The 10,411-nt window shown below is 36.8% G+C and overlaps 1 protein-coding gene across 1 annotated transcript in view; it reads left to right on the top strand.

The window, feature by feature from the left end:
* The window catches only part of CHN1 (chimerin 1), a 148,005-nt gene that overhangs the window by 269 nt on the left and 137,325 nt on the right, over window positions 1-10,411 (top strand). The window lies entirely within an intron of this gene.

Here is a 10,411-nt window from a genome sequence, read left to right as displayed (position 1 = left end):
AGCTTGGGGTGGGGGCCGGGGGGGCCCGGGCAGCGGACGGGGCGCGCGGTACCGGCGCGAGCCGGGGCGGTGGAGTTAGGCGCCTAGGGCGCTGGGTTCGGTCCCTCGCGCCTCTCCCATTGTTTCCACTCCCGGCAGGGCCGATGGGCGTGTGCGCCCCTGGCCAATTCTGGGATGGGAGGCTCTGAGGTCCTGAGTGTTTTGTAAACGGAGGATTATCTAAGATGCCAACTTGGGAGCAAAGTTAGGTGGTCGATTCCAAACCTACGTTTCTCAAGTCTGTAAATAAAGAACCTAGAAAGTTTATTTATTTTGAACAAGATGTCTGTGCATCCCAGCCTCCCTGAAATTGCCAAATGCGTGTGTTGATTCCTGTTGGATTTGGGGGAAATTTTTTAGACTCTATGTTCCGTTGGAAACTAGAATAAGTGGTCCACTTAATATTTGTTAAAATTGAAAATGTTTGCTCTAACGAATATGAGAGCAGACAGAAGAAAGTTGGTTACTGGAAGTAAGTAACCTCAGGAGAATATCTTTGAGTATTTCAGGAAAGAAATGTTATTTCTGTGATGTAATTACTGCAACACTATTGTTTCTGTGGTTAAGACTTCAAGGTGTTTTTTTTTGCTTTTAGCGTCAGCAGTGACAATGGGTTGGAAATGACTGAAAAGATACATTCTTTTTACAGAAACAGATTATGGTACATATGTACTATGTTTTAAGAAAACTCAGTGCATACAGTATGTGAAAATTTAGATGTTCAAAGAATTCAGTTTTTCAAAGAAGCAAAGTACAGTGAGTGATATGTAACTGATAGCTACAAGGACAGCCTTAGTAAGTTACAGTATCAAGTTTCCAGTTATGTTTTAATAATGTCATTTGATCAAGCACTTTATAGGCATCACATACCACAGATGCTTTTTGATGTAAATACTTCAGTGAATTAATCTGCTGGAATCAAAGTTACTTTTATTTAACAATCTTACTTTATAACTTAAATTTAGACCCAGAAAGGTTATTTACCAAGGTCACATGGCCCTTTGGTGGCAAAACTGAGCCTACAACACAGTTTACCAGTCATCAAAATGGGGCCATGTTTACTTTGCCCAAATACCCGCAGTACTAGAAATGACATTTCTTATTTGGTGTTGGTTCACCATAGATGCTTTAAAAAATATTTCTTCTTTCTCTGAAAGAAATAATAAAGATATCACTGCTGTTTTTCAGTACACTATCTCATATGCATTACTTAGTAGAAGCATTTTCTTTAAGTATGGACTTTTTTTGTACAAGAATTAAAATGATGGAAGATTTTTCTTACATAGTTGTTATTTTCTTTTGAAGAAGCTTTTATCTTACACTATTATAGGTAATACATAGCAGTAAGATTTCCAGAAGTAAATTTCTCTTTAAAGCTATTTCTGACTAAATTCATTGACTTTCCTAAAAAGATAGTCTGTATTTTCAAAGTAAGGTTTACAAATTAACCACTTTTAGAATAGTGACATTCTTGTTGAACAAAACAGATAAATTGGGGAGAAGTGGAATATGTGGTAAGTCCTTTCAAAGGATTCCTAAATTGTTAAATCTTTAACTCCTGAAGTAAAGATGATGAAAGGAAGAACATGAAAATTGATCTTTAGAAGATATAAGAAACCACACCCACCCCTCACAGTGAATGGAGTATCTTTAAAATTTTAAAGTTACCTTCTGGGAAAGTAAAACTTACTTTACAAAATCCAATTTATAATTTTTAAGAACATTTCTCTGTTATAAAAAACAAAGTACACCTGTGTGCAGAGGCTCTTTTTTTTTTCCAGTAGTGATAGGGCAGCAGCTGCTCTCAAAAGTATGGTCGCATTCCACTCATCAGTCATCTGAGATGTCTGTTAAAAATGTGGATTCCTTTGTCCAGAGACCAAGAGGATCTATCTGTCTTTCTCAGGGAAGGGAATTTTAAAGGGACTCCCGTGTGATTCTTATGTATACTGGAGTTTAAGAACCATTGTGTAAAGGATGAATGCTAGCGTTTCTCAAACTTGTCCAATATGTTAGCAGTTCTCAAGGGTTAGAAGGAATGGATTTTATTTTAGATATTACTACTATTTAACTAGTTGGTCTTAGTCAGAAGTACCTCTTATCTTTTAAATTTTACTCTTAATAACCAATTTAGAACAGAGGAGCAATGAGATATCAAAGTTCTCTGAGATGGCGATGAAGAGAAGGTAGGAACAAGAAACTAGACAGACGTGACTTACCAAGTCAGATCTCAATAGATTTCTACCTAAGCCCTCCCCAAAGTAACCAGTGCCAGGACCCTGTCGTGTCTGTGAGTTGATTAGGATGGTATCTTAAGTATGCTTGGGTGCTATAGTAAAATACCACAAACTGGGTGGCTTATCCAACAGACATTTATTTCTCACAGATTTGGAGGCTTGGAATCCAAGACCAAAGTTATCAGCTGATTCAGTTCCTGGTGAGAGCCTTCTTCCTGGCTTGCAGACATTCATCTTCTTGCTGTATCCACACATGGTAGAGAAAAAGGGAAAGCAAGCTCTCTGTTCTCCTATTAGGGCACTAATCCCATCATGAGGAACCCACCCTCATGACCTCATCTAAACCTAAGTACCTCCCAAAGGCCCCCTCTCCAAATACCATCACATTGGGGATTAGGGTCTCAACATATGAATTTGAGAGGGGTACACAATTCAGGGCATAGCAGCCAGCAATAGAGTCTAGTTTTTTTTACTTTGTGTTTTATGTTTCCATCCAGGTTTGTTTTTAAAATTGTAAAGAGTGTTCTTTTTATAGGAAGTTAGTGAAAGTTGGCTTCATTTGAAAAAATGAGAGCCTCTAAAATTATCTACTACAATTTCACATTTATATACATTTAATTTTTTTCACGTAAGAATGTTGTAGGAACTCAATAAAATAATTGTCAAATTAAGTTGAAGAGTAAAGAATGTCTTTTGTATTCATTATTAATCACCTTTGATGCTTGAAAGGATATTTTTAATGCAAATTTCTGCTTTATTCTGTGATAGAAGAAGCAGACCCAGACCCTAATCTTTCCTGATTTTACAGTCTCATTTGGGATTTGAAAATGTACATTTTTGAAGGTTCAGGAATTTGCAAGAATTTTTCTTCACTTTTCAAATGAACCCACCCCTCAATCATCAGCATGGATACGAATCATTTTTAAATCTTCATATCAAAAAAATTATCCAAATGTAGTTTATACTCTGCTTACTCACCTTGCTTATTTGTTCAGCAAATATCTATAGCAATGTGCGAGAGACAAGGTCCCTGCCTTCTTATAGCTTACATTCCAGACCTATAGCATTTGTACCTACCTACCTGATTCCATATAGGCTTTGTTAGACCTCCTCTGGCAGGGAAGCGCATGTTGTGGCTCAAAGGAAAGTCTCAGATTGTCTAATTTAGGACTTTTTAGCTGGCGTACCTGACAGAATGTCCTGATTGGCCACACCAATAGAGCCTTAGTTGACAGCTGGGTGAAAAAGCATCCTGCCAGGTCATCCCTTGGCAGGTATTTCTGTCATTTATAGCTAAATGGGGCTGTGGTTTACAGCCCAGACCAACTGATGAGATTGGTAACTCATAGTCCAGCTGGGCTGGCTGAACCCTCAGTAACTATCTTCTCTGTGTGGGTAGAATGAGCTCTGGCATTGCCCCCTCTCCCCTTTTTCCTTTTTCCTGTCATTACTGTGTAGTCACCATCATCACTGCCATAGATCACTTCTGACACTTCACTGAAATTTCTTACCTTATTTCCTCAGACTCTTACACTGCTATAGAAACCTTTCATTATGCTACTTCATTTGTCATCTCTTCTTACAGCCCTGATACACTGGCCTGTGGGCATCTTTGTAAAGATCCTTTGGAGCAGTTACATGGCAATGGTGTATTCTTTGTGATGCAATTAAGGAAGTTTTCTGATTTCACATGACTGTCCTGGCGTTAAAATTTATTTTTTTAAAAGACAAGTCAGCTGCACATTTTCAATATAACCTATTTGACCAATAGCTACTTTTATAGGAAACTCCCACTTGAATATACTCTCTGCTGACATTTTAATTTTTCAGACGTTGCTCATCAAAGAATGTAAGAGGGAGTTACCTAAGAAGCAAGATGGTCCAATGGTGAGAGCCCAGCTGCTTTCATAGACTGTTTCATCTTTTCAGCTGTCATTAAAATCAGCATTCTTATTTTAGTACTTGTCTATGTTCATTCTCTTACTGGTGTCAAAAAACTTAATATTTCAGCTTAAAAGTTTCCTTTTAATGTTTGGAGGTTTGGTCCTATGTAAGGAAGATAAAAGAATTCTAGTTGCTGTAACTCTGATAGTCACCATCTGTGTACAAGGAGTATTGGTAATGCAGTCTTTTGAGTCTGTCCCTGCAAATATCCATTCTATAAGCAGCCTAATCTTTGAAGATAGAAGATACTGGTGCGAGTAGTTATAAAAATTCAACATATTTGTCAAGAAAAATTTCAGTTTCTTTTAGATCAGTATTTCTCAGCCTTTTTTCTTTTAAAACCACTCTATAAAAAGCCTTTTAGACATTTTTTTCTTAATTGTTCTCTCTATGAAACTTTAATACCAGAGATATACTGTATTATTTATTTTGGACTATATATATATATATATCTGCTTTGCATAAAGAGTTTTTTTGACTCCCAAAAGCCAGCTTTTGCACCCTTGAGGAGCAATGAGAGGGCAGTATTACCCCCATTGAGAACACATTTTAGACTAATCTAAAGCGATTGTAAGAGAATTAGGCAGAAAAATGCTGTTATACTTTGTCATATAATAATAATTCTGAAGGAATAACAGTATAATGTTATACATTTTTCATCAGGTCAGTTTAACCTCAGAATTAACAGGTTACTGTCATCTTGAGAGCAGCAGCCTTAACAAAGCATTTCTTGTCGGGGTTGAGTGTGCATGTAGCTTTTCTCCAAGTTCCTCTGGTAAATATATCTTTCAATATGGGTAATTGGTGTTTTCTCGATCTTATGTGAAGTATCAGTAACAGCACCTTTAAAAAAACTTTATTATTTATCTGCAATATATAAACTAAATGAAGTTCCTGAACTTTTTTACAAACTCAATTCAAGACAAGTCCCGGAACCTGGTATTAACAACCAAATTACCAGATGTAAGTCATTCTTATATAGAAAATGATTTTCATAAACTTTGATTTTTATTTATTAATATATAATTCTACACTAACCCTAAAACAGAATTGGAAGAAACTAAGAAAACAGGATGGTGTGACCCTATTTTACATTGAAAAGTCATGTTGAAAAAACTATGTCTGACAAAAGTAAAGTTACAGCTTATTATATATACATTTCTAATTTGGCTCCTTATTTTTAAAAAACAGAATGAGTATTTTGTGAATATACTGAAAATCACTTCGTCGTATACTTTAAAAGTGAATTTTATGGTATGTGAATGATATCTCAACATCAAGCAGTTGTTAATAAAAAATCAGTGGGAGGGGCAGAATAGAAGGAAAATTTACTTAAACTGTAAAAAGCAAAACACTATTTTTAAAAGTCTAGTTTTATACCCAAGAATCTTTAGAAATTTTCATTCTTTTAGAACTTTTTTTTTTCTTTTATTTCCCTAGGAACAAAGAACAAAAAGTAAAAATTGATAGGTTAAAAATGCCTCTACCTATTTCGAATGGTAGTTTTAAATTTAGAAAAGTAAGCACTTCTTGGAAAGAGTTAATGCCGACAATTGAGTAATTTGCGGGAGAAGGGAAGATGAGTCAGGCCAGGCCTGTCGCCAGCTGCTCAGTGGCGTGGCAAGGGGCCACCTCATTGTGTTTTATCCAGCTGCACTGGAAGTCGGTCCTTTCCCTTTCCACTTTGACTTTTTACCTTTGGATTTCATTGGACTATATGTTTTGTGATACAAAAGCAAACAGAAAAAGGATGTAGTCCAAGAACTATATTTTTGCTTTGATAGATTTTTATAACCACAAATGATATTTCAAAAACCACATGGGTCCTCTTCTTTAAACTGCTAATCTTTAGTGATTTTCCCATTTCTGCCATTAGCACATATCTTCAGCCCTTACAGTATGTATGTTCTTTCTATGTTATCCCTTTATATAGAACGTTGTTGTTGTTTTTCATTCCTTAATGGCTGTGAGATTACTTTGTCTGAGATGATTTTAGGACTTGAAGTCACTTGTGCTAGGTAGGACAGGTGATAAGTAGGTGGCATAGATGTCCATTTAAGGGGTATGGAAACATTTGCCTAATGGAACTGTTTCCCCTCAAGGCCTTCCCTGGTGGATAAATTTTACACCATTAATGTTAAAGCACGATTTTTAGCATGTTACCTCTGAGGAATAACATGCTAAATATAGATACTTATCTTCATATTGAATGAAAGAATGATTTTAATTTGTGGACTGAAGATCTTAAAGTAGTGAGACAGGGCATTTTTGACTCAGGGAGCTACACTGTAAGAAAAAAGAAACTGGCAAGTATTTATTTAGATGTTGGGGCATTACTAAGAGGGACTTGTAGGGAGTGGTGCAATAAGCAAAACAGTAAAACACAGCATATTTGGGATTGGGGGAAGGAACGGATGGTACCATGGAGTGAGAAAAGGAAGTAAAAACAAGAAATGTGCTATTTCATGTTTTTCTCTGAGGAGTAGCGTTGAGGTTTGGTATGTGTTTTCCTATTTTGTGATTTGTTTACTCATCCATTCAATGAATTTGGTGTGCCTAATATGTGCTAGGTACATATTAGTTCCTATTCACAAGGAACTTATGTTTGCATTGGAGGGAGACAGGTGATTTAAAAAAGTACAATGTATCAGGTGGCTAGTGCTATAAAGAAAAATAAAGCAGGATGAGGGGATGTGGCCAGCTAGCTCTGTGACAGAGCTAGCTGTACCCTTAACAACTGCCAGTGTCTGATGTGTACCAGCTACTCAATAAAACGTTTGAATGAATGTTGGGTATTACAGTAATCTATATTTCTTAAATTTGGGTGTTAATTTTAAGGCCCAAATCCATATACATACACCTGTTATTTTTCATTATTTTTTTATCTTTTTAAAAAAAATTCAGTAAATGTGCTATTATTATTATCCCTTGGTTTCATGTTCTGATATGGATTCCCCAACTGGAAGCTCACAAAGGCTTTGAGGTTTAACTATAGTATTACTAACCACCAGCAGATGTTTCTAAATTATTTGGCATAATTAGATAACAAATTCCACTTCATTAAACTGTTGTTCCTTTTCATTTCAGTGGTACAAAGGAACAGCACATAAATTAGATTGGTTTGTTCATGTTTTACTCTCACAGTGTTGGGAACATAATCAAATTGAGTAGGAATTCAATATGAAAATGGCTAACTTAACCTTTTAGAGGTCTGAAAACAAAAACAATATAATATTTCTCTCATAGGAATAAATTTGTGTGCTACATGAATGTTCCTATTTTCATGTTTATTAGGAGAGCAGATATAAACAACAGTTTAAACATTCATATTTTTAAATGAATAAAAGAAAATTTAAGTTTTTGCATTTGTTTTTCTCTGTCATGTGTCATTAATTTCTTCCTTTCCTCTGGATCATTTCCCTTAGGCTATAGTTCTGCTTTTCAGTCACGTGAGAAGGCCTTTCCTCAACTTTAGAACCCTCTCAGGCACCATCATGAGTTATTAGTGGCCCTCCTCTTTCCAGAGGATTTTGAGAGAGCATTGGACGTGCTCCACTTCCTCTTCCTGCATGCCTGCCCTTTAACCCCCATCTACACCATCTCTTCCCAGCCACTGTGATTTACCATAATTATTTAAGAGACATTTGGGAATGTCATTCGACTTTAGTGGGAAGAAAAGTGAGCAGGTTGGGAGTTGGGGGCAGGTGGATAGAAAATTATTGAGAGGAGACATCAGGGTGGGGAGAATTCTTGCTAAACTGACCTAACAGGATTCTTGCTGAGGGCAGGCCAGGGAGATCAGATTTCAAGGGGATGAGGAATTTGATTAGATGTAAAGAGGGATCAGATATCAAGAGCGTGGGATTCTTTCTAAACTTACTTAGCAGAATTTTTGCTAACTTTGGACTGCAGGCTTGGCAGGGCCTGGGACGAAGGTTGAGGCCTAGTCAAGAAGAGGATTTTGAGGAGCCTGGCCTAAGGAGAAGCGCCTCCTGTAGCAGCCTCCTTACTTTCTGCTTCTGTTCTACTGGAAGTGCTTTATCAATTAATAGCCAGTAAACAAAGCCTTTTCCTCAGTCCTCATATTTGATCTTTCTGCACTATTTGATCTTTTTGATTGCCTCTTCTGTTTAAACTTTTTTCTTATATCTTTTAAGACCCTGTCTTTTCTGCTACTCCTTTTTTTCCCTTTCACTGTTCCTCAGTTTTCTCCCCTGAAATGTCAGTGCTTTTTCAAGAACTGAACTCCCTTTCTCAGTTCTGGGAGTATATGGGCTTCCAACAGTGAAAACTATGTGGATGATTCCCAAGTCTCCATCTCCAGCCTTTCCCTTCCTTCCACACCTTCCAAACCTCTATCAGGATTTCCCGCAGACACTTCAAACCCCATATGTTTCCAGCCCCAAATCCTTGGCTGGTAGGTGTTCTTCTGTCCTCTCTTCCCTTGCCTCTGATACCCAGTCAGCTGCTAACTCTTGCAGTTTGGACTTTGAAATAGCTTCCATATTTATTTCTTTCTCTGTATTTCCAATTCTTGCTCTGCCCTTCCTTTCAATACTATAATCCCCGCCCTCCCCACCCGTCACCAATTCAAAAGGAATCCCTTCATCTTCTGAATTCTTTATCATCTTATCTACAACATTCCTGTGACATTGGTCAGTGTGTTCCTTTCCTAGTAGTTATATATCTTTATCACATATTTTCTAGCCTGATGATTTTTCTAAGGTAAAATTCATTTTTTCTCCTTTCTGTACTCACCATGCTTAGTGCAGTGCTTCGCACATAGCAGATGTTAAACCACAATATTTCTGTAGGTTAACAATTCTCAGATCAGAAATATAAAGCATTCTCTATTCTTTAACTTTATAACACTTTAATCAAGATTACAATCTAAACATCTCAAAATCTCATACATTGTTTTTGTTGCCTAATGATCTTATTTTTAGTCTTTAAAGGAAGAAATACATATGTCTTTGCAATACTGATGCATGTCAAGGGCAGAGATATCATTTACTTTGGGAAATGCTTGCTTTTGTCAGCTTGACTTTTTTTCAAAAGCTTCTGGTGAAATTCTGGTTGGATTTATCCTGCTTATATTCTATAAAAAACCTCTTCATCCATCTTTCAACTTTCAAAGCAGAGGAAAAGGGATATCAAACAGTGTCTACAAACACAGCTTGTTAATCCAGGTGGATTTGCTGGTCCCTTTAATGTTGCTGTGTGTCCACTATTTACCTGGACAAAAACTTCTTGAGAGACTGCACTAAAGATAAGAGGATAATGGGTACTTCGTTTGATATCTGTTTTCTGTTCTTTTAGACTTTTTCAAGCCATTGGCAGGGTGACAGTAAAGGGAAGCCCTTCCTTGGTCAAGCTCCCTTTCAGACCTTTGTGGGTTAGCCAAGTTCATAGGATGTTTGTATATTATTTCTCCATTTAAAAACTGCCTTTAAGTGTTTTTAAAGTTGCTGAATAGAAGTCACTAAGTAGTGGAACCTAAAAGTTCATGCTAATGATTGTTTTCCAGAAGGCGCTGAAACCCCCAAAGAAATCTGAAGTCAGTGGTTTATAGGACATTTCATGCATTGCTAATAGTACTGAGAAAAATTTTTTTTGATGGAATCGACTTTGCTACTGTTATAAGTTGTTTTTGGTGATACTACCCATTTAAGTCTTTGATGGCATTTGTTAATATTCTCACATTTAGATATTATAAAGGTGCTCATTACAGATGTGTGCAAAATATGTAGTTAAAGATGAGAAACATAAAACACAATTTATAGTGTTTTTTTTCCCCTTTATTATAATGTTTAAAAATTCACTAGTGACTTTAGGTTATATTCCTTGAATGAGACTTTCAACTTGTCAGTTCACTCTTTTAGTTGAAGTTAAAAGGATAAATTATTTCAAAAGAACAAGAAGAAGCACCACGTATTAATAATACAGTAATAAAGAGGAAGGATGAAACAGACGTTTCTATATAGTAAGGAGACTTGCAGGATACGTAGAAGCCTGTCATCCTGAATTTTCCACACAGATGGCTCTGTAGTTCTATGGAGAGGTACAAGCCTCTTCTTTTGCACTGCCCTCTCCCCTCCATCTGCTGTTCTTAGGTCTCTCCAGACAGAGGAGCTCTTGTTCTCTTTTAGTGTTTCTCAACACCCGCCCCCGCCCCCACCAGTCCTGTCTTT

This window comes from Pteropus alecto, unplaced genomic scaffold (genome assembly GCF_000325575.1).
Source record: "Pteropus alecto unplaced genomic scaffold, ASM32557v1 scaffold3, whole genome shotgun sequence".
Classification (NCBI taxonomy): Eukaryota; Metazoa; Chordata; class Mammalia; order Chiroptera; family Pteropodidae; genus Pteropus; species Pteropus alecto.
This window is presented reverse-complemented; position numbering and strand designations above follow the sequence as displayed.